Source organism: Pelmatolapia mariae, linkage group LG14, assembly GCF_036321145.2.
Source record: "Pelmatolapia mariae isolate MD_Pm_ZW linkage group LG14, Pm_UMD_F_2, whole genome shotgun sequence".
Taxonomy (NCBI): domain Eukaryota; kingdom Metazoa; phylum Chordata; class Actinopteri; order Cichliformes; family Cichlidae; genus Pelmatolapia; species Pelmatolapia mariae.
The window spans coordinates 18,214,673-18,239,558 of record NC_086239.1 but is presented as its reverse complement, the minus strand read 5'-3'; the positions used below and the strand labels follow the sequence as shown (position 1 = coordinate 18,239,558).

At 41.2% G+C, this 24,886-nt stretch overlaps 1 protein-coding gene across 4 annotated transcripts in view; it reads right to left on the bottom strand.

Annotated features, from left to right (window-relative positions):
- gria4a (glutamate receptor, ionotropic, AMPA 4a) overlaps window positions 1-24,886 on the bottom strand; it is a 116,418-nt gene that overhangs the window by 66,082 nt on the left and 25,450 nt on the right. The gene's annotated exons all lie outside the window — the stretch shown is intronic.

Here is a 24,886-nt window from a genome sequence, read left to right as displayed (position 1 = left end):
CCTTAAGATCCATCTTTGCACACATACAGACATGCAGAGCCAAAGAAATAAATAAAAAATCCGAGACCAAGCCACGAGTTCACTTCAAATATAGTCATTTTCTGCTACAGCACTGCAGCTCAGTCTCCAAACATCCGGAAGCTTTCAAACATGACAGAGAGAAGAGTAAAAAGCTCTGACATCTTCCGCTATGTCGCTTCTGCAAAATTCTACCCTCTGCTTTGTTTTGTCATTCATCTTTGTAGCTCAACCAAGAAAAAAGCACTTGGTATGTGAACAGAGGAATCCTCCATATTCTCAAAAAAAAAAAAGAAAAAAGAAGAGGACACAGAAATTAAGCGAGTGAAGTCTAAGAAAACTGTGTCATCATTTATTTCTTTTTATAGGATTTAATGTTTCACTTCGGCTGCCCACTTTCTCTTTTATCCTCTTATTCCCTCCTCCTCTTTCTTTCCTAAGTCCCATTCTTCCTTTCTTTCAAACAGCCATGTTTTTGGACTTCAGCTCTACCCTGCATCATAATTCACTCTCCGCCCCATCATACGTCACACTGGAGTAAACAGTAAGGCATGAAGACTGCAGGGTTTGCTTTTGGCAACAGTCAGGCATTACTCTAAATTCTTTCCTGTCTTTCTCCCTCTATTTATCTTCTTGCGCATCACATCACCTCATACCTTTGCCCCTTTCTTTAGTTTTCTAGGCAGACGCTCCATCCATCCTCTCTCTTTCAGCTTCCACCATCATCCACTTTCCTTCATCTATAGCTGCCTCCTCTTCCTGTTCCTCCTGCTCTCCCTCCCCCTGGGACTCAGAGTAATTCCATTATCAGCTATAAGCCTCAGTGGGGGTAAACACTGAGGGAGATGCAGCTTTGACGCTTGGGCTTGTGGCAATTAAACAAAGCTGAGGCCCCTACACCCAGGAGGCGATAAGGCAGGGATTTAGTCTCTGATTATGACAGGAGCTAAATGTCTTCAATTCAGAGAACTAGCATACTAGACGTACTTAGCATGCGTCATTCAGCAGTAGCTGAGTCATGGTGTTCTTAAAGTCAATGTTCTTAGTGTCTTCCCAAATGAGTTTTACAACTTTTTCCCAGATTTCGGTTGATATTTCAGTGCACATGAGCGTAACATAAGCGATGCTGAAATGAGGTTGTGTTATAAGATAATAAAAAAAGATTGTACTTTTTTAGTGAAATGCAAGGAAAGTGCAGTACTTGGAGTTTCATCTTTGATAAATGCTAAGGAAAATCCATTTGTATGTATTAAGCTCAGTAGAACTGGCTTGATTTTGGATGAATTTGTGGTACAAGGATCAACTATTTTGAGTTAAGGAAAAAAACCCAGCAGAATGAGAAATAATAGAACTGAAGCACTGAACATGTGAGCTGACATCCTGGGTTGCAGATTGGAGCAGAGCTCCTGTGCCAGCTGATGACTTCTTTTGAAATTTGACTGAAACTTCTGGCTTAGATGCAGCTTATGACATCACTTGTCTTCAAATTTGACTTTCCATCTACCTCATGGGCCCCCATCAAAACCTAAAGAAATATTGATAGCCTTAATCCCAAACCAGTCTATTTTTATACAATACCAAGACAGCTGCAACTATACACACAGGCCCAGAGCACATAACTGAAATCCCACTTTTCATTCATCTGAGCTTTCATTCTTAGCTTCTGTTCTCCGTCTATCGCTTCTTCTTTTTTCTATTCGTGCTTCCTGATGTTGGTTTTTCCTTTCTTACACTCACATTTCTTCCTTTCTCTCTTGATTCCTTTTCTGATCTATGCCTCTATTGGCTTGTTTTTTTTTTTTTTCTAAAACCCCCTCCACCAACACCACCCTGCCGCAAGGCTGGAATGTGCCAGACAGTGGCGTCATAGTAATAAAATGTGTGCTAAGCTTGCTTCATAAAGCTTTAATGAGAGGAGGGGACCAGCGGCATGGTACATCATCACCACAGTTAAAGCACTGGCCACAATAGGTCTCCAGGGACATCTCCTACATTTACATCTAGTTGCTCCCCCTTCACTTGTTCACGAGCGTCTCCTTTTTTGTTAATGTACAGTCTGTTTTTTGATTCTTAATTACTCACTCTGTCTGTCAAACAACTCTGTTTCTCTGTGCATACCCCTCCATAAATCTGATGTCCTTCCTTTGTCTGCATTACTCAAGCCTCTACATCCGCGGCTGTCCATGTTATTCTCTGATTTGTATCTCTGTGCTTATATAGAAAGCCCTCTCAATCATCTGCATACTCTGCAAAATCACTTTATTTCTTGTTTTCACATTCAAATTTGTCCAATTTGCATAACAGGGAAGAAAGAATGTTGCTTCTCTGGTGTTGTTCGCTCTTTAACCATTTTCCCTCTCAAATCCCTCACCATGATGCTGATGTCTTTACGACAGCTTCTTGCTTTTCTTTTGTTAACATAGCAGAGAGAATAGATACCTTCTGTAACAGCACAGCATCAAAACTTATACAGACCCATACTGTAGATGCTGTAGTCACCTTCACACACAAGCATCCCTCCATCCTCCAAAGCACACATGCAATTCTCAGTCTGTGATCTCCCATTATCTTGAGGCAAAGGCCAAAATAAAGCACGCACATGAGCAAATGAGGAGTACAAGCTTGTTTAAAAGCCATAAGGTGCATTTTCCCTGACATTGCCTGGGGGTGCCTACAGGGCAGAGCAGTAGTACCCGAGAATGGGGGGGTGGGGAGTGGGGACGTGGTGAATACCAATAATCAACTTTATGTGCAATATAATTATAGACAAATGAACTGCACAATGGCTTACACTGAAAGTTCATGTTTAACTCATTTACCCAGGGGTTAGCTCTGTAGAAGCAAGCTCCTGTGCTTTTTTGTTCCAGCACAGCAAAAGTGTTCAGAGTCCAGATTTTCAAAGAAAAATTATTTTACTGCTCGAGGATGATCCTTTGAACAGTAAAATGTCCACAGTGACTGAGACTCCTACTGTATGTGAAATTAGTTATCCTATTCAAAAAACATATTAAGCCAGTTAGGGTTAGTGTTCATTTTTTGCTCTGGTAATTTCTAATGTCTTGCTCTGACCTGTACTTCCTCCCCGGCTCATGTTCCTGATTGTCATCACCTATCTCTTGTTACCCAGCTGTATCCCTTCCTGCTGATTATACCTGTGTGTGTGTTTGTAGCCACAGAGTCTTTCTTGAGTTATCTGATCCAGCTTTGTCTGTTTGTGGAACTCGTGGTTTATTGTGGTCTCTGTTCTGAACTGTTGGATTACCTTTACTCTTTGATTGCGCTTTGTTATATTTTTGAGACTAGTCACATTCATTAAACGTATCTGACCGGTGAGGTATGAAATAGAAAAACAACTAAATTAATTAGAGATGAACCGACTGGCCAGCCAGATTTGCTTGACCCTGATTGGTCACCGGCTAGTCAACCAAGGTATGTCAGATTAGGATAAGGTAAGGTAAAATATGCTAGGTAAAGGTGGGTGTTCAGCAGAATATTTTCAGTTAACTCTTTGCACTTCTTTCCAACAGCAGAGCACCTTATTTTCAGTTGTTTCAGTGAGAGAGTTTACTGCAGAACTTACTCCTCTAACTTACTGCAGTTTGGGGGGAATTGTTAGGTTTGATGATTTCTTTCATTGTGAAAAAAACGTGTATCGAAGAAAAGCGAATTTTTGTTTGCATATGGTTTTAGCTACAGCTTTTGGTGAAAATCAGTGTTGGCTGGTCACACTTGGAATTGGAATTGGACAAGAAAACTGCAATTGGTGGGTCTCTAACTTAAATTCAGTTTCATTAATATAGAAACAAAAACAAACCCATAAAAATCACTGGTGACAAAAAAGAAAGAAAGAGTTGGGGGATAATATGCTAACAAATGAGAAAAAAGTTTTCAAAAGTTCAAAAGGTTTTTATAGAGAATTTTTTTCCACCCATCCATTTTTCTTCTGGTTACCCAAGTCAGGGTGGTGTTGGTGGTGGCCCCTTTAACATCACTCTCAGTGCTTGCCATGTGACATAAAACAATTCCTGTTTACATTCGCACCTATGGCCAGTTTTAAATCACCAATAAACCTAACCCATGCACTTTGTGAAGAACCTAAAAAGAACCCACACAGACATGTGGAGAACTCCCCACAGAAGGGACCCAGCCACCGGTGGGTTCAAACCCAGGGGCTTGTTGTTGTGGGGCTAACCACTCCACCATTCTAGAAGTTTCTTTTATTACACAGTGAAGCACTACATTTGTATGGGCATCAAAAGCTCTGTTAAAGAGGACCATTATAAAGACAAGATAGAAGACAAAGTTTGGAGATCAATAAAATCTGGCAGAGAGCAAAGTCACTGTATGGATTTCAGATTAGTTCCCATATAATACACCATACTGGAGATTATGACACAATGGAGCAACTTCTTGCAAAAAGCTGCCGGCACCACAAAGGTTAGAAAAGAAATTTCATAATATGCCTGTAAAATTGTTTTACTGTTTTCAATAAAATCATGCAACAGTAAAACACATAAATCACTTTTTCCCGCAGCTCTTCGTAAAAAGCAAACAGGTTAACAGATGCTTCTGTAATAGACAATCATGCACACTTTTTACACACATTTATTTTTAAATCAAGAAAGCAGCTCTTTATCCACTCTATTTATGAGCAAAAAAAAAAGAAAAGAAAAAGGTATATGAAGTCAGGCTAAAAGCCTAAAGATCAATATTCTTTGAGAGAAAATGCTCACTACTTTATAAAATAGATCAAAATTAGGAGGCATCCGGAGAGCTTTTTAAGAAATGGCCAATTGTTCAGCACCAAAATAAAGAGGTATGCACAGCAGTATAAGCAATATAAGCAAGAGGCATAAACGAGTTATGAAGAATTAAATATTTTTGTGGTTTCCTTCCCGGAGACATTATTATAATGCATTCTTCTCCCTAGAAGAGCTACCTAAAGAGTTTTTTGAATCTCAGGGGATACGTTTATCCAGTTTAATAAAACACATTTATAATGCAAAAATCTCCTACATTTACCTTCATGTAAATGTAGGTAAATGTAGAGAAACATGCAGAGAACAATTGATCAAACATTTTCAGGGACATAATGCCTCAAGTGGGCTAATTAGTAGCATTATAAAGACAAGACAAAAGATAAACCTTGAAAATCAATAGTCTGGGAAGAACATTCGGCCACCTTATGGATTTCATATCGAATCCTCTCCAGTAGAACATAGCTAATGGGATAACTGGGCCACAACAGCTTCATAAACAGGGGCAGTGATTATTGAGAATGATAGATTGCTATGTACCCTACTGTGTGTGTGTCTGGTTTTGCTGTGCTTGTGAATAAGGCCATTCATTTCTCTGTCTGCCTGCTTCTCCCGTCTATCTTGCTCTGTCTTCCCTTTTTTCTTCTCTCTTTCACAAAACTGCCTCAAGCAGAGAGAAAACGGAGGCTTCGGTTGTTCTCAGTGAGGGAAGGAAAGAAGAAATGGAGAGAGAGAGAAAAGCAAGAGAGGAAGAGAGTAGTTCCAAAACCCATGAGGGGCTCTGACAGCAACAAGAGAGTGTAAAGTCTGCCAAGCAGACAGTGCAGAGGAAAAGAAGAGGTAGAGAAAGATATTTACAAAAAGGCAGAAAGAGAAAGTGAGGAAATACTGCTCTGGAGGGCAGTGAAGGAATAGAAAAGGCTTGGAAATTAGTCCTTAAATGCACTCATAGCCATTTGAATGTGTTGGGAGTCAGGTCTTCACATGAATACACACAAGCACACACTGACGTTTACACTAACACACTGACACACACACATGCACAGCTGCTTCAAAGAGCATTCATAATATGTCTTTTTTTAGGACCCGTGTCTGAATACAGGGTTGAATGTCGGGTCAGGGGTGAGGGACATCAGGAGAAAATGCTCCTGGGTAGAACTACCACACTTACTTCTTTATTCTCTTTGATTGCATCTTTCTGCTTCTCTGCACCTGTTCATCCTCCTCACTCCTCCCCAGCTCCTCCCCCAGGGCCTGTCCCTGAGGCTTCATGAATAAAGCTTCTAAGAATAAGAGTAATGACTGGGGAAAATGAGGACAGGTACCCAAGAGAGAGGCAACTACAGTACTTGTGTGGCCTTTAGTGTTATCACATTTAGGGAATACTAATAGTTGGTGACACTATGGCTCACTCCCTGCTATCAAATATATGTAAAAATAAATACTTGGACACTTTAGTTCTTACTTTGGGATCATTTATCCTGTGACTGAGGTGAGTTAAATGCTACTAATATTCTGTAGTTCACAATGAGTTGAGGTTATTGGCTGTTTATCTCAGTCACCCAGAGGATATGTTCATATACAGTAAATACATTAGCAAGTCATTGTCTTACAGTGCATTTCATTTGCAAACCCACAGGTTTTTCTTTTACAGTGAAATTTCCACTTGCAGAAAGAAAAGCATGATGGTCAATGATGGTTGATCCTCACCGTTGTTGCCCTCGCAAGAGATGTTGAAAGTGATGACACAACTTCTGAGGCAAGTCACGCTTTGGTGTTATTTCAGCAGCTCTCAATTTTTCTGTCCTTGTGTGAGTGTACAGTCTTGTTGGTAAAAACCGATGAGATAGATTTTTACCGACAGGATCGTATAGACTTATATCAGTATAGGAGCTTCTCAAGGATTCTCACATTATGCTGTGGGAGATGTTGCAAAAGCGTGAAAAGACATTCTGGAGAAAACTAAACAAAAAAAATATTTGCCATAGTTTTGCTAACTTTTTTGACTTTTTCTAGTCCTACATCAACAAAGGTTTTTTCTGTTTGGCGACACTTATTGTTCCAGAAAAGACTGCAGTGAGCTCAGTGTGCCTATAAGAGCCAATGCAAACAGCGATGGTCTGTGGTGACGTCACAGGAGTGCAACAACAAACAATCAGTGCGGTGCCCATGAACCTGCCATAAATGTTTGTTGAAGCAGAGGTTATGATCAGGGATAGGAATAACGACATTACAAGTAACAGCGTTACTTTTTTCAGTACTATTCCTATCGTTACAATGCCGTTACCGTTACTAACAAGAAACTGCAGCGCGGTCGCGTTACTATTTTTCAACAAACAGACGGTTGAAGCTGTCTTCAGCTTACCGCACCTTATATCAGTTGCACGGAAGTAGCTGTCTATGTAAGTAATCTAGGTGCTACAGCTTTAAGCAGCTGCGTGCGCTCCCACGGACAGCAATCACTTTCTGGCAGACAAATCACTTTATGGCACAACACCTGGAGCTAAGAGGGCAAAACAATCGCATTAGTGCTGCTGTTTGACCACTTCAAGATGACAAAGCAACAAGGTGATATATACCAGTTTTTAAATTGTGTTGATAGGCTACGTAAAACCAGAGTCATGATAAACAATATATACACGCCGTTTTTTCCTCAATAGTTTCGTCACGTTTACTGTCTAAGGACAGCGCTAGCAAGCACTCTCTGCTTATGACCAAAACATAAAAAAACAAAACAAAAAACGGCCCTTTCGTGTTGTTGGAAAAATGCACCATGTCGACCAATCAAAAAATGATATGGCAACATGACATTTGGTTGTTTAGGAAGAGGGGGAAGTTTTAGGAGTGACGACGAGAGAGAGAGAGAAAGAGAGAGAGAGAGCGAGTTTTGAGATGTGAGAGATTTGTGACGTTTAGCGTGTTTGGAGTGTGTAGTTAATGTCTTGTCTTGTGTAGTTAGTGTGTAGTGTTGTGGATAGTTTTGTGTTGTGTGTCAGAACAATGAGGCGACTGCTGTCTCCAGGTAGAAAACAGGATGAGTGATACACCTGCTGATGTCAGACCTGCAGGTATCAGGCTGTGATGTTCTCCTTTATAGTGGACAGAAATAATTTTTTTGGAGTGGCACAAATAATTAGTGTGGCATTATATTGAATGCAGAACACCTGATTGTCCTGTAAATAGTTTGAAATAAAACTTGTACATAGGATTTTAAAATTGACAATTTATATTTGCATTTAAAGTTGTGAAATATGATTCAATAAACATGTTTATGGTTGTTACAGTAAAAAATATAACTTTCTACTCGGATTTTATGTTTTTTGTCTGATTTTAGATCAATTGTATTAATATCGTATGTCAAAATGTAAACTTAATTGTAAATTGAGACACATGAGGTTGTGCTGAAAACAATGATACCAAACAAGGCAAAGTAAATAGTTTTTAAAGCTGAAATGTAGAGGGGAAATCAAAAGTAGTCAAAAATGGCCAATTATACCCTGGACCCCAGAGGGTTAAACATTTTTTTTAAGTAGAGCAATAGTTACTTTTCAAGTAATTAATTACTTTTAGAATCTTGTAACTCAGTTACTAACTCAGTTACTTTTTTGAAGAAGTAACTAATAACTATAATTAATTACTTTTTTAAAGTAACTTGCCCAACACTGTTTATGATATTCACCTTAATTTCTGCAAAGCTGAAATGTACGTATCTAAACATTAATCTCTGGTCTTACTATCATGTGCTTTATAGGTCCATCACGCAGACTAACCAACCAACATGCTTAACTTAGGAAATAAATCGTATCCGAAGTTCCAAATGTAATTGCAGAACACATTTGGTAACACAAATTTGTCTGCAAAATGTGTTCTCATTAGGGCTGGGTATCGTCACTGATTTTTAGAATAGATTCAATTCCGATTCACAAGGTCCCGAATCGATTCGATCCACAATTCGATTTGAATTGGGGAAATTTTGCCTCAGACAGTCAGAAATATTATAATTCAGATCACTTATCAGTACATATCTATATTTTTATATCTATAAAAAGAAACCTGACACTTGTGAGATGTTATCAAAGGTGTAAGCATCACAGCAGATTCCTTTGTGTCAAAGTAACTGAGGATAAAACACAGAAAAACATGAAGGCGGTTTTCCTGGTCTGGGTTTTTATAGCAGATGACCTTAAAAATATTGTGCAGTCAAAAACAAAGTGAAGCAGAGCAAAGTTACAGAGGTTTGATTAGAGACACAGCTAAGCATTTTGCAATTTTGCATAATTTTAAAAAGTTTAAATTTGTTCAGTATTGAACAGCAGAAATGAGGCTTTCTTGTCGGAAGTAAGTAAAAAAAAAAAACAGCGGCCGACACCGTAGACTGGTGGGTAATAAGTAGCGGTGATTATCGATTTAGAGAGAGAGCTCTACATGAAGTGTGATTTTATCGTGGTGGAAGCAAAACAGCAAAAGTAAGAGGAAATTCGTGACGATGTTTATGTGAAGCGAAATGTGAAGCGTAGTTTGGATCGTCTTTTGCTGCTGGTTCAGTCAATATTGTTTGGAGAGATAAAACCTGCAGCTTCAGAATCTAGCGCAAAAAGGACATAAACACAAAGCGCCCGCTGACGCTTCAAAATCAGTGAGCTGTCGGCTTTCAGCCCCGCGTACGTGCCGTCGGGTGAGAAAGCCACATCTCACTGATTCGGATGCGTTGGGTCCGCGTTGTGTGTTTACGTGTTTGTCCAGAATCCGTGTACCTGCTCTCATTTACTGTTTTAGCTGTTTGGTGGGTGTAGAAATTTTGTGAGGTTTAACCTGAGATTCTGGCGTTTCGGGCAAAATAAATTTATATTTACAAATCGATTCAGGATTTTAATGAATCGATATCACGTTATCCAAGCCAGAATCGATTTTAATCGATAATCAAAACCCACCCCTAGTTCTCATGCCAGGGTGTCAAATACCCCCAAGGTGTCTTTTGGCATCAGTATTCTCCAAGTTTGTCACACTGCTCAGAGTTATTTTCACCCACTGCTTTGTTGGGATTCGGTACCAAAGCTAGTTTGTCAGATGTGGAAGCAGATGATGTTTTAAGTTAAATAGCTCTTTAACATCATCCACCGCACAAAAATGGAGTGGAAAGCATATTAAAAAAATAGACTTCTTCCTAATTTTTTGAATTGCACAAACATGAAATTGACATTTCGTAAAGAGTCACTTCTGGTTTCGAAAATTTTTAATAACCTGTCTTAATGTGGTGTGAAGCCTGCACATCAGGGCTATAATGGGCTTCAAAAATTGCTTCTTAATATTAAGTTTGTGGCATTTTCCTGCATTAGTCAACTCTGAAAATGGAGGGTTCTAATAAAATGGGGAGCAAGGGAATTACATGTACAAGTGATTGAACACCGATGTGAGTTGTAACTGATATTGTCTCAGTCCAATGAGCCATGGACACGACCAATCAGTAGTTCTGTTTTCTGTGTAGTCGTGAGGAAGCGATCGCATTTTGGTAACATCTCATTAGTGTCTCAAGTTCATATCTCTTAGCTCAGCACATTACTTTGGAACATGAGGCTCTTGTAGAAAAGATTCTGCTGCCCTCACGTCAAAGAGATTTACTGCAATTGAAAACTAACATAACCAGGTTAAGAATGATGCTGCACTTACAAGCCTCAAACACCAACACACACAGCCACACGACTGATGTGCCACCGTTTAGAGTGATCATTTTCGTAAGTAGCAATTGCAATAAATAGTCCACCTTCCTAAATATCTTACCATTTATGAAACAAAACAACGCTTGAATGTCCCCAGGATTGTCTTTACCGAGGCGTGTTATCAATCCTGTAATGGAGAATCTAACAAAAAGTCTCAAAGCAAAGCTCCAGCCCAAAGCAGATCTGCTCACAGCTTGATACACCAGTAAAGCATGCATGCACACACAGACTCCCACATCTGCACGTGCAGTTGGAGCAGCATATACAATGCTGACAATGCGCTGCAAGAAACTTTGTCTCAACAGTGAGGTCTGCAACTGCCGAGATAAAAGATGGAGAGAGTAAGGAAGGGGGAGGGAAATGATAAGAGAGAAAGAACGACGGAGACTACACATCACCTGTCACAGGGCTTTGCTACCATATGGGATGCAGTTTTTTAAATAGGAATAATCTATAGTGTGTGCATACGTGTGTGTGTGTGTGTGTGTGTGTGTAAGAGAGAGGAAGGTGACAATGTTTTTTTTCACTTCAGTCATCTTTAAGGACTACTAACGATAGCTAAAACCCCCTGGGGCTGTCCAGTATGAACACAGGCACCTCATCCCCCCAACCCCAACACACACACACACACACACACACACACACACACACACACACACACACACACACACACACACAGCCAATATCAAAACCATTCATCACAGTAGACAAGGGAGGAGGGAGGGCAGGAGAAGAAAGTAAGGAGGAGAGAAAGAAACTCTCTATGCCAGCCTCATATTGTATGTAAGTACTGTGCTTTTATCTCCCCCGAGGAGTGATCGCACAGAAAAATCTGCAAAAAAAAAAAGCCCACAGCTTTCCAATGGTATAGCACACTTGATGTGTACTTTTCTCTTGTGATGTGCCTTGTGTTATCCTTGCAGTTTTGCAACCATCCAAAAGCCAATTTAATATTCTCCGCTTGTTAATTTCACACTCTGATTCAACAGCCCAAGGTGCGTAAAGCCGTTTTGCTGGACAACTTTAGGTGTTTTTGAAGTGGATGCTTCTTCTGCTGTATGCTCTGTGTGATTGCTTCTTAGGAGCGCCTGCAAAAACATGATAAGTAGCAATCACACGGAGCGCTAACTAGGTCATATGTGCACAAGTGCATCACGGTGACTAGTTACCTCTACTGCAGTAACTAATTACTATCGTCAAATAGTATCCTTAGTCTTCATCATCAGTGATGAAAGAAAAAGTTAATGTGACAAAACTCAAAACTGTGGTTGTGGTTTGGATAGGTTTAGGTATAGTCATGATAAGATGAAAGTACACCCTCTTTAAAGTCTATGATTTTACTTATCAGGAGGTGTTGTGCATAACAAACTTTAAAACCGTATGAATATGATTTTTTTTTATCATGTTCTGATATGTAAAACCTTCCATTTGCCTGCAGCTTTGGAAAACGATCACAGTTTATATGAGAATAAGGAGTTTTGTTATGGGTCAAACTGCTACTTTCTCAGGGTTACAGGACCTCTGTTGTCATGGTCATAATAACTTCCTTGCCATGGTTGAAAGGAACCCATTTCAACTGCCAATATGCAGTTGAAATGGGTTCCTTATAACATCTCCTGTGTAAAAAGACCCCACTTTGTTAAGCTGACCATCTATTCGAACTTCTCCCTGTGGACTTTCGACCTCTATAATAATATCACCTGATCACATTCTGAGCTCCCAAGGAATACGCATTGTGATTCCTACAGCTGAAACTAGCTGCTTTGTCATTTGAATATTTTTTGTGCGACTTGCTGAAATGGCTGATGCTGTCCTTTCAGAGGATGTGAGAAAGGCAGCTGTTTCTACTTATTTCTATTTCAACTTCCAAGGAATCGATGAGGATCTGAGTTAGTGTCCAATGACAATTCTGAGTCTTATTAACGTTCCAAAAGTTGCTCTGTGTTACTCTGTTTAACACACCGCATGTCACAGAAATAACTGAATAACACATAACAAGAAAAGGCTGCCAGTCTGATTTCCGATATTGACTGTAAAATTGTGAGAGGACACAAAGCAGTTGATTTTATCTCAGGACTTTTTTTCTCGCAGGGCCGTCAGCAAAGCTCTGACTACTGACTGATGCATAATGAGCCAGACAATGCAACTGTTTGAATAGCTGTCAGGGATAACCATCTCTCAAAGTTCAACTACTGTTGCTTGATTTTCCTGTTAAAAAATAAAAGATTGCAAAATGTGTCTGTGTTTCTATTTCATGTTTATCTCTGACCTCGTCTCTTCCTTTCTGATGATAACATTTAAGAGTAGAAATGATTAGAAATGAGCACGAGAATTGTATTGTGGACTATCGACATCATCCAAATGCACAGTCACCCAAAAATTGCATATGTGTGTGTGCTGCACATCTATCTTCTCCTATCAATATAACTACAACAAATGGAGGAATGTTACTTAATGGCTTGTTTGAAATAGTAATACAAATATGTCCGGATGCCACTGTTTATGTGTGTGTGTGTGTGTGTGTGTTTGTGTGTGTGTCCTTCCAGCTGAGCACAGGTCCACGGTGATTGAGTGTGCTCACAAGATAAACAGAGCAGTAATGTAAGGGAGGTAATGGCGTCCCATCATCCATTTCTCCTGCTGTCTCAGTGCTCCCCCTCGCTATTCCTCATCCTTTCTTCAGCTCATCTATCTTGCTCTCCTGCTGATCTCTGTCTTCTTCTTCATCTCTTTCCATCCGCCGAGCTCTCACCTCCAGTTAGTGTGACTCTATCCTTTAGATGAATTCATGTAAATTCAATTACATTTAAAACTTTCAGTTTGAATTGAATCGAGTCAAATCGAGTCAAGTCTATACAAACTTAGTCACGTTAATTTCATCTGCCTCATCTTACAGTACAAGTTGGCAGTGGCAGGAGAAACAGGAAAGCAGATTTCTGCTGAATGAATGATTGGTTTAATCCCCGGCTCTTAATGTCCATATGTCCTTTAGGATAAAGCTGAACTTCAAACGTCTGCTTATGCACAACCATTACACAGCTGCTACTGGTGGATGAATGAGAAGAAAATTAACACAAAAAAGCGTTTTTTCCCCTCCTCATTTACATTTTGTACATTACCTTTTAGATGTCAGTAGCTTTTAGACTCCATTAACATTATTCAAGAAGATAATCACAGGTCTGTTATATAAAAAGAGATTTGGGTCATAGTGCATTAATTAGTAGTAACATGTTACAATAGGTACAAAATACCTATAGTGTGGTTAATGTGAGCTAAAATGAGCTGGCTTCGTGTTTGACATGGAAGTTATTACAAGTCAATTTTACATGGAAAGTCTGGAGATCCTGACAGTGCATAATTTGGCAGAACAAAAGCAGAGAAAAATTATGCTCCAAAGTCTTTAATTCCTAAAGGATGCCAGCACTTATGTCACTTTTTTTTTAAATGATTGAAAGCATTCATTTTGGACAGATGCATTCTAGTGTATCTCCCCTCATTAGCCACGGTCCACTTCTTACACATACAGTCAACACAAACAACACCTGCTCTGTTATTTCTGTATATGTTGGCTACAGCTCTATTAACTCCATGTGCTGTATGAAATAGATGTGGAGAAGAGATGTTAGTATGACTTATCTAACCTAGTGAATTAAAACATGTATGGGAATTGTTTAATAGTGTTTTTGAAGATGTAGTCTCAGATGTTTGAAACCTGCAGCGACTTTGAGCAGTAACTTGGTCCACTGTAACATTCTTCACTGGCCAATTTGTCTCCTTGTTTGCAAGTGCTAAGAGCTGAGCATATTTTTACTCAATGTGCCACTGTGATTCAAGTAAAAACAAAATACCCAAAGAGCTTTGAGCTTTGAGTTGTCTCATATCGTCTCATAGCAACAGTCGAAACCATGACTAGCACTTTCCCCAAGCATCTGCTAAGTGCCACTGCTAGCTAAAAAAAGAAGTGCTTGATCGACACAAGGCTTAAGCGCCTCATATCTCTCAAAGACGGCTATTTAATTAAGAGAACCAAATTTTATTTGTATTTTTTCCAGTTCAGTGATACAGGCACTAGAATCCCTGGAACCGTGTACCACAAATGAACCTGCAGTCACCGACCTGCTTATAGAGGTAAAGGGAGCATTTCAGCAATCTGAGAAGTATCAAAGAATTTTTGTGAAGTTGGATCAGTTATCACAAATCGTCTGGCATAATTTCTATGATACATTTAAACCCCTTATATAACTAGTCATAAAGGGAAAAATACATATACAATATCAAATACAGACATTAGCTTCACGCAGTGCAAGTACAACAATTCTTGCTCACCACCTAATCAATAGTAAAAAAAAAACAAAGAACAACAGACCATTCAGAAAGTATTCAAAATATGTTGGAGCTTTCTATCAGCTTCCCTGATCAAATCTACATTTATGACGCTATAATGAAAATCAACAAAGCAGAATTTTTAAATGAGCATATGACATAATTTTTGCAGAGACGTGGCGACCAGTTACCATAGAAAGTGTGCTTGTTGGGAAAATTGGATGATGTCACTACAGAAACTAATACAGTCCACATGGTTTTTACTGCCCTATGCATCGCCAAGAAAACGATCCTCATGAACTGGAAAAATAAAACTAATCTTAATTCTAGCCAATATAGAAACCATCTAATAGATCACATTAGTCTTGATACAGCCTCTGCCACCACATTGGATCAATCCCTCTGGGCTCCTTTGATCGGCTCCGTCACCTAGAGGGGGTGGGGGGTCGTGGTTTGGTCCCGTCTTAGCTATTGTGGTTGATGTGGAGGTTGGGACGGGCTTAGGGCGCCTGGAGGACCCCTAGAGACGTTATCCCGGGAGGGCTCAACCCGGGGGGCTGTGGTCATAACCTGGTCAGTGGCTCTGGTCGCTCTTAGAGGGTGTTCTCCTCGTGGCTGCGTGCAGCGGGGGTTGGGGGATGGTCTGTGCTGGCGGACGTAGGTTACTGGCCTGGTGGCCTGGCTGCCCCTGAGTGGATCCGGGGCAGGCGGGGGGGCTTGGGGTTCGGGGGTGCTTCGTCTCCGTGATGGGGCTCTGGCTGGGCCTTGGGGGCTTCGGTCCTAGTCGGTGTGTCGCCGAGGTTGTGGGCGGGTGGGTGCACGGGGGCTCAGCCCTGGCGCAGGGGGCCTCTGGTGCATCGGCCTAACTGGGGGGCTCTTTAAATGGCGGGGAGGTTGTTCCATCCTTGCAGAAGTCCACTCTGCAGGTGGGGGAGAGACATAGGAGAGGTGGAGAACAAACCTAACCTGGGTGTCTGTTGTCTTGTGTAGTCTGGGAGATGATTGAATGTTAGGGTGGGTACAGTTTCCTCTGCGGTGGGGTAGGGTGGGCTTCCCTGGGTCCTGTGGGGCTTGGCGGTGCTGCTGCCGTAGGCCCCGGTCTGAATGGGCCTGGACTCCCTTGCCTTGGTGGGTGCCAGAGGACGGGGGTGCCTACTGGGGTCAGCGGGGGAGCTGGCCCTAGGGAGGAGCATCTTGCCCCTCCTTTCTTTTCCTCCCCATCCCCGGCTGCCTCCCTCTTCCCGCTCCACCACACCCACCCACACAGGTAGGGCCTTGGGGTGTGGGTGTGTCACCAGGGTGCAGGGGAGACATCCCCCCCCTCTGTCCCCTTCTGGCCACCTGTGCCTCAATTTTATTCCACAACTTAGACATCCACATTATTCACACTGTCATAACACACACATATATATAGGGCCTTGAGGGTGACCACGCCAACGGCGTCCAGTGAATGGTCTGAGTATTCAACCCTACCTCTGGCGCCGGTGCCCACCTCTCAATTTTAAATCCATGTAGACATTGAGGGTTCTCGGGAGGGGCCGTGCTAACACCTGCTGCTCTCCGGCAGCAGCACCATGCCCTCCCCTGTTTTAAATGCACTTTAGAACAACACGCAGCAACACTACACATGAGCGGGAGGAGGGAGGTATGGGGTCTTCACACACCCCCGTTCTCTGCCAGCCATCGGGGCGGGGGGCTGGGAGGAGGTGTTGGCTGACAGATTGGCCTCCCTGCTTCTGCGAGGCCTGGGGCGGTCTGCTTGCCTCCACCCCGGAGGGAAAGGGTCACATCTCTTGGGTCTGGGTGCCGTTTCCCCCTCTGGGGGCGAGGGTACCTGGACCCGGGGTATAGAGTATGTTTGGGGAGTGCGATTGTGTGTACATGTGCATATATGTCTATTCCTACGTTGGATGAGTGCTGAGTGTTTGTATATGTGTGCATGAGGGTGGGAATGCATGTTTGTGTCTGTGTGTGCCTGTTTGTCTGTGTTTATATGTCAGGTCTGGTCTTAGACTCCACCTCCCTGGGAACACCCAGGCCCTCCAAAGTGTGGAGGCCTATCTCCCCTCACCACACTCCCTGCCGGTAACTGATGCACTCAGGGGTCGGTGCATTGGTGGTTCTTGGTGTCCGGGGCTGGGCGCTCAGGTATACACCAGCTCACTCCCGGTGGCTACTTGGCGGGGCCTGGTGCCTGTCGCTCGGTCAGGCCTCTTCCGGGGCAAAGGGGGCCCTCGAACCTCCGGCCTCGGGGCCTGCAGCTCGGTTCACTCTGGCACAGCTGGCTGCCGGCAGAGCCGGCGGGCGCGCCAGTGCAGCCCCCTCTGGCTTCTGCTCCGTGGCTACTGGGTGACCCCTCGTCTGGGGATCTCCTCAGCCCTTCCCAGGAGGGTGGCACGGATGCCCCTCCGGTGGTACTCCTTGGGCTCTCGCACTCTGGGGTCCCTGGATGTCTGGAGCCTGGATCTCCTCCATGCCTGCTTCATGCCCTGGGGGACGGGGCTATGGCCCTCCACACCCTCTAGCAGACCGTTACATGGGGAAACCTTCTGTATACAAGCGCGCTGATCCACACAGGTGTGCACATGGGTGTTCACTGTTCGTAGACATAAACTACACCTTTCTTAGCTGCTACTTCAAAGCACATTGTGCGCTGTCTGTGCTGCACAACAACATTCAATATTTAGTATTTATTGCTGTTTACACTTAGCTAGATTAACATGATGGTGTTGTGTTTAGTATGTTGCTTTGTTTTTATTTTGCTTGTTTTCTATTCTTTTTCTCTCAACAGGTGATCCAGGAGATTTTTTTTTCTCTTTGTCTTTGTAAGTGCCCTTTCTCACTGTCCCTCTTCCCTTCTGTTTTTCTTTTCCTTCCTCTCTTTCTTTCTCCCTTTCCTATCCCCCAATCATGTCTGTCTCATCTGTAACTACTGAAAATAAAATAAATAATAACAACAAAAGTTGATCAAATGGACCAATACGGCAATGCCATGATGATCCATTTGGCAAAATAAATCCATTTGGTATCCTTGTTGGTCTTCAGACAACAATTCTGACGGCTAAAGAACCAAATGGGACAGACAAAAAAAAAAGAAAAAAAAAAAGAAAGTGAATGATATCCCATGACTTCAAGTGATTACGGGTAAAATAAGAAGAGGTGTTGGGAAGTTGGTGAGACCCAAACATTTATTAATTTGCTGGCAGCCAACTAGAGCGACAACCAAGGTGCGTGACAAATATCGCTGATTGACACATGCTTGGGGTCTTTGTACTGTTGGAAGGTAACCCTTCGGCTCCCTTCGATGTTCCTGGGTGCTCTGTAGTACTTAACAGCTCGTTCAGCTTTCCTTTAACCCAAGGATATTTGGTATGCAGATTAGGGGAAGCCAGGAATCAAACCACCAACCTTCGATCAGTAGATGACCTGCTCTACCGCCTGAGCTACAGCCACTTACTGGCCCTTCTGCTAAAAAGCACACCATAACATAATTTTGCCACCACCATGCTTCACCACTGAGACGGTATTAGACAGGTGATGGATGATCTCTTATTTCCTCAAGACAAGACAACTATGGTTTGACTGAATCAGAGAATCTAGTTTCTAACAGAAGGTATTTTTTGGTCAAAAATTGAGAATGAATATAATTTCTCACAAAAAGCAGCCACTACACTGTGGCTACTGTTTGTGTGTCTGTCAAACACCCAGCATGAGTAAACAGACTGTGTGAGACAGAAGGTTTGGGAATCTAGAACCCACACATTAATCATTAAAGAAAACATGCAAAAAATCTTGTTTGGTAAAGATATGCTCCTTTAGAAATTATTGTAGCTGTTAAGGAATAAAATGAACCCCAGGCATAAGGGAGTCATTCTGGGAAGTTGGTTTAAAAAAATACACTGATTAGCTTTTCGACAGTCTGTTTCATTATGGGAACTGTTATGTGATAGCTAGTAAACTCCCTTCTTGTCATATTTATGTTTGATCATTCGAGTGCATTATTCAAAAGAAACTCCAGTTCAGATCAACTCATTTAAAAGCAATTGTAATATAATTGTAATTGTCCCAATTTACAAAAACACTAAACTCAAGGGAAAGACTCTATCATATTAAAAGGACAACCCCAATCAGACAACCCTGACAACCCAAGCACTTGGTGACAGTGGAAGCAAAACCCCCCTTTTAACAGGAAAAAACCAGGAAGAACCAGGATCAGGAAGTGGGAGTCATCTGCTGTCACAGATTGGTGGTGATGGGAAAGAGAAAAGAGCAGAGAGAGACTAGGGAAAAACACACTATAGCAGAGAGTCAGAGTTTAATAATCACTAATAACTAAATGCAATACTGGTGTTTAACCTCATGGAGAGTGAAAAGAGATAAGTGAAGAGGAAATGCAAAATGCATCATTGGAAGCCTCCCAGCAGCTTTTTGCCGCAAGACTAAGGGAGGGTTCAGAGTCACCTGATACACCTGATGAGAGTCACCCTAACCCTGAAAGTAAAAAGGGTGTATGCTTCCTGAATCCTCCTGAAACTGAGAGCTGGCTCCATAGTACAGCAGCATGACAGCTGAAAGCTCTGCCTTCCATTCTACTGTTAGAAACTCTAGGAATCTTTCAGACTTCATGTTTCAGCAGGTCAAGCAATAGTCCAGATTTTCACAGAAGATTATTGAATTAGGCACTTATTGATTTTAGTGACTCTTGTCAGACTAACTAATCTTTGGTGAAAGAAGAAGAGTTCAGAACTTACAAGTAAGTACATAGGTTGTACTGTATGGTTAGTAGCTATGAACACATTTCTTGTGTTTTATACTGTGCTTCACACCTGAATGTGAATAGAGTTTTAAATGCTGTTACAGTGTTACAGTGTTGATAGTACTATGTACTGAGCAAGGTAAAAGTTGGTATTCACGGACATCCCCTTGCATTGTTTTATAATACATGCTTTTGATGTCTGCTCTACAAATATATCTGATAACTCAGTTTTTAGAGCCTTTTAATTTACTTCAAAAACTCAGATTTAGAGCAGCAGGGATCATTGTTTGGTCTAAACAAGGTAGTCTAGTTTAGTTTTTATCAAATGTTAGCTTTTAGCTTTTACTGGTGTGTACCTATAACATGCAAGTAATACCTCATGTGATGTAATCAACAAGATCTCCAATTCAAACTGTCACTAGCAATGCTGCCAGATGAGATGCTGCATTTACCACATGGAAGTTTTTCAAACCATTTGTCAAACACACCAGAATAAAAGACAGCCGAACATAATAGAAGGTGTATAAACTGTGAGCGTCCCGAGTTCTGGCAAGAATGTAACTACACTTTCTGTCCCCCTGGGAGACTTCACACACAGACACTCTGCAGGGTAGCAGCACAGTGAACAGTCCCTGTCCTCCAGCAAAAAGCCAGCCTCTGCAGATGAAAGCTAAGCACACGCATGCACACACTCCTGTCTTATTCACTACCACTGGGTGCTTTTCATTATTCGTGTCTCTCCGCTTCCTCCGTTCACATCTTTTCCTCATGCCGTAGCTCCTTAACGCTAGGATGTGTGTGAGAGAGAGATATGAAGAAGGACACCTTCGATTTGTCACTCTAACGTTCTCCAGAAGCCTCCTTGCTCAGTTTGATCTCCTCAAACTGCATTTAAGGAATTGAAAGATCCTTCAGGATGGTAGATGGAGGAATCGTTTTTGGGTTGTGGGAAGAGAGCGCAAGTGAGCATAACGAAAAGTATCCACTGTATGGTCATACATTTCTAACCTAAGCTAAACATAGGAAAATTTCACATTATCAGTGTTGCATGTGTGTTAAATGCAAACAAACACAAAAATTAATCTTTAAACAATGATAGTTGACCAGAGTAATGGTTAAAATAACTCTAACCCATCTAAGGCTGACCAGATGAAATCATACATGAGTGAGAGTTTGCTTTGCTAATATCTTCACTTAAGATATCCATCCATCCATCCATCCATCCATCCATCCACCCTCTTCTGTTTATTCAGTTCAGGTTTGTGAGGGACTTTGAAATCATTTAAACTATTTCATATATTCTCTTTGGTTTAGTGAACAGCAGATGAATCAACTGAAGAACATAAGAGATACATCTGGCACTTCAGTTGACTCATCTGCTGTTGACTGAAGCCTCATCAGAAATGGTCTCAGTTGAAGGGTGGCTGTCAAGCAGCCATCCTTATGAAATAGAAACAGGGAGAAAAGGCTGAGGTATGCCAAATTACCCAAGAATGGATTGAAAATCAGGGGCAACAAGTCTTATGGAGCGATGAAGCCCTATTTGAAAATTTTAGTTGAAATCCTCATCTGTATGTATGGAAGAGGTCAGCAGAGAAGTCTATAGCCATCTGTAAACCACAATGGAGGCTCCGTGGTTTGGGACTGCATTTCAGACAGTGGTGTCGGGATATTATTAATACTGAAGGAATTATGAGCCATCAGAATTTGGTCCACCATATAATACTATCTGGAAAGTGTCTGATTGGCAATAGCTTCATTTTCAGTATGGCAATGGCCAAACACACTCCCAGTGCAGTAAAAGCATAATTGCATGGAAAAACCTTTTCAACAAGAGTAGAAAAAAAAGAAAGAGAGAGACCCATCATGGGAAAAAGTACTATAAAAATGTGCGGTATAATGAAATCATGTTAATCATTGTGTAGAATTGTGCAGAACCTATCATTTATCCACCAAGTTAATTAGATAAGATTACTGTAACACTGCTGAGGGCTCTTCTTGATGTACTGCCAAGGACAGTTTCTAACTGAGTTTAGGGGAAGTTAGCTATGAAAAAGACAGATAACAGCAGGCTTTACAATTCACTGACTGAAAAGTGAGCACTAAACAGTGGGCCCAGCTGAACTGTTATGTATGCACATCTAATAACTATGAGCATACAAGACTTCTCTGTGGCATCAAAGAAGGGCATTAGTGCAGTCTTTAGGTTGTCAATGCATGACCCCCAAGAGCAAGGGGACTGTTGTTTCCTCTTGTTTACAGCCAGTCATGTTTTTTATTTGCATGCTCAGTATGCCCATAGTTGGTTTGATCTCACAGACAGCTGGTGTTACAGAATAAGAAGCTTGGAAGAGACTCACAAAACATCTCTCATTAACATATGTAGATTTTATTCGCTTAGGGCAAAGTCAGCTATCATTTATAGTAAAAATAAATCAATACTCTTTGCGATGTTTGCAGAACAGATATACTGTACATGGAACACAATGATATTCACTGATGCATACAGCACAGAGTGTGGAAGCAGCTGACCTAGTGCTCATGAGCTCAAAGTTGGGGCAAGAATGCATACATAATGGACTGAAGTTTGATTTTTGCTGTTTTGGCAGTAGTCATGACAACCTGAGTGTTGTTGAGGAATCAAATCCTTAGATTAGAGTGGCAATAAGCATAATTGTGACGCAGTGCATTTGTGTTTTGTAGGTTTTCTGATTACAGTATGAGTCACACTGTGCATCGGTGGACAGAGCTTTCTCTTTAGAAATTCCTTCACATTGTGTTTTTCAGACATGTATTAGGACATTTGTTAAGTTAAAGTAGGAAATCAAATGTTGAGCATTTGTGCAAAGAAGACAATGAATTAAGTTTATCAGAAATGCACAGCAACAGCAGAATGTCCTAGTTCCAGCGCTGTCTGAAGCACAGTCGTCCTTGACAGAGAAGTTTTTAATTAGCAGTACAGCTGCAGCAAGCACACGCAACTGACAGAACATGCATAAACATCCAATAAAAGACATAATTGGTAATAGTTTTGTATGCAAGTTCAGTAATAATAATGACTTTAGAAGTAACTGCTTGGATACGTGGACCAAATTAATGATATAGCAGAAGAAGGCTTTATGTCAATACAGTGCTTGTCACTGGTGAACAAGGACTTTGTTATTATGCTCAGTTATGGATTATTTGTTATTTATACATAACAAATCCTCCTGAAACTGGCTTTAAAGGCTGTTTTGTGTTTTGACACACAGAAATATTTTTGGCATCTTACTTATTCACACTGGATAAACAGTGCCCATTCATCCATTTTTTGCTGGGGGTGGAACCAGTGCCAGCTGTCATAGACCAAGAGACCAGTTCCACCCTGGACAGGTCCCCACTCTATCATAGAGCCAGCACAGAGAGACAACCATTCATGCTCACATTCACACCTAAGGCCAGTTTAGAGTGATCAGTTAATCTAATCGATTCATCTCTCTGGACTGTGGAAGGAAGCCAGAGTACCCATAAAGACGCCACATAGACACGAAAAGAACATGCAAACCTCACACAAAGAGGTCCCAGCCAGCAAGTGGGTGGATTTAAGCCCAGGTGACAGTGTTAACCACTGTGCACTATGGTGCCTGGATAAATGCCGTTTTTATCTAATGCAATAAGCATTCTTGCATTGGCCCAGGTCAACCACAACAACGTCCTCAAAGCATTAAGCGTATGCCAGTTGGTTTGTTATACACACACCATCACACATATGCAGATGCACACTGAAATTCCTTTTTGTACATCAAGCTTCCAGGAGCTGTTTTTGATTGTGACTCAGTTTCTTTTTCTTGAGGCAAAGCCATTTGCATGCAGATTACTACAAACAAACTTCTCATACAAAATATATGTATATATATGAATAAAAAAAATATGTAAAGACATGTGCATTATGTGAACAACTGCTGAGATGATGCATGAGCACAAAGGAAGAAGCATAAATTCAGTGGAGAGAAAACACCCACCGCCCCCTTTCTTCGACTTTTTTCTTTTACTAATAAAAAGAAATATTTCCAAAGCTGAATGTGTTGTTAATGTCATATGGGTCTTTCATCTTTCATCTCTTTTGGCAGCATCATATGTAGCATCCAAAGCAGGCAAACACTCAAAAGTCCAGGCAGCTCAAAATGCAGTGTCTACTCATGAAAAATAGATTTGCTCTATAAAAAGAATCTACGATCTATATCCTCCAGTCTCTGTGAGTTGTTACGACAACTGTTTACATTTATTTGGGGAGGTGCTGAAAAGGAAACTGTGAACAACATCTTTTGGTTTTGCAAAAAGTTAAACAAATAAAATTGTGTGAAGATACTCAGATTTGACCATAACCTGTAAATAGAAGATGACTACTGATACAACATCGGTTCATTTGTGGTATTTTGGCTGTCTCAATCTATGCTCTTTGAAACCAGAAATAACAACCAAGAGATCTGACTCACTGACTCTACCCTGAATAAAGCCATAAATTTACAAAACAAACATCATATTTTGTTGAAGCCTTGAAACGTGGAATGAAGACCTATCAAAAAGCAGCACAAGTTACAGTCATGGCAAAAAGAAAGTACTAGGTCTCAGGACCAAATAAGAGATCTGGTTCTTAGCAAGTTAACAAGGTAACTGCAACCTCAGATGAACAAAACATTACATATTACACTGTGTTGTGTTAAGCCAAAGTGCAGAAGTAGTGCATGAAAAAGTAAGTATATCCTTACTGCTCCCATAGGAATGAAAAGGCTAACTAGCATCCAGGTGCTGCTAATGTGTGTGCAAGTGTGAGCAGCTCTATAAAAGCAGAGGTCTGGGCAGTTGTTTCAACACAGTGCTGGGTAGGAGAGACATCACCAGTGATCTAGGAGAAACAATTGTTGCTGCCCATGAACTTATAAGGATTAGGGCTGCCACAAACGATTATTTTGATAGTCGACTAGTCACAGATTTTTGTGATTAGTCGACTAATTAGATCGTGCGTTCATTGGACGTAAAACGTACAGCTTATTGCATCAGCATGCGTCTGCTCTTATATAACTATCATTAGCTTACAGCTTGAAGTCTTTAAGGTATGTGCTAAGTAAAAATAAAGAGAAGATGATAGTTTATTAAACTTTTAATGAAATTTGCAGATTGTTTCAGTGGAGTTTAATAAACTCAGCTGTCTGCTCCTTGCTATCTAAAATATAACAGGACACTGGAGTAAATTCTCGACCATCTCACACTTCTGATAATCAGTTTTCTGTGAAAACTATAACTTTAATCTCAGCCAAACAGATTTACTCAGGAAC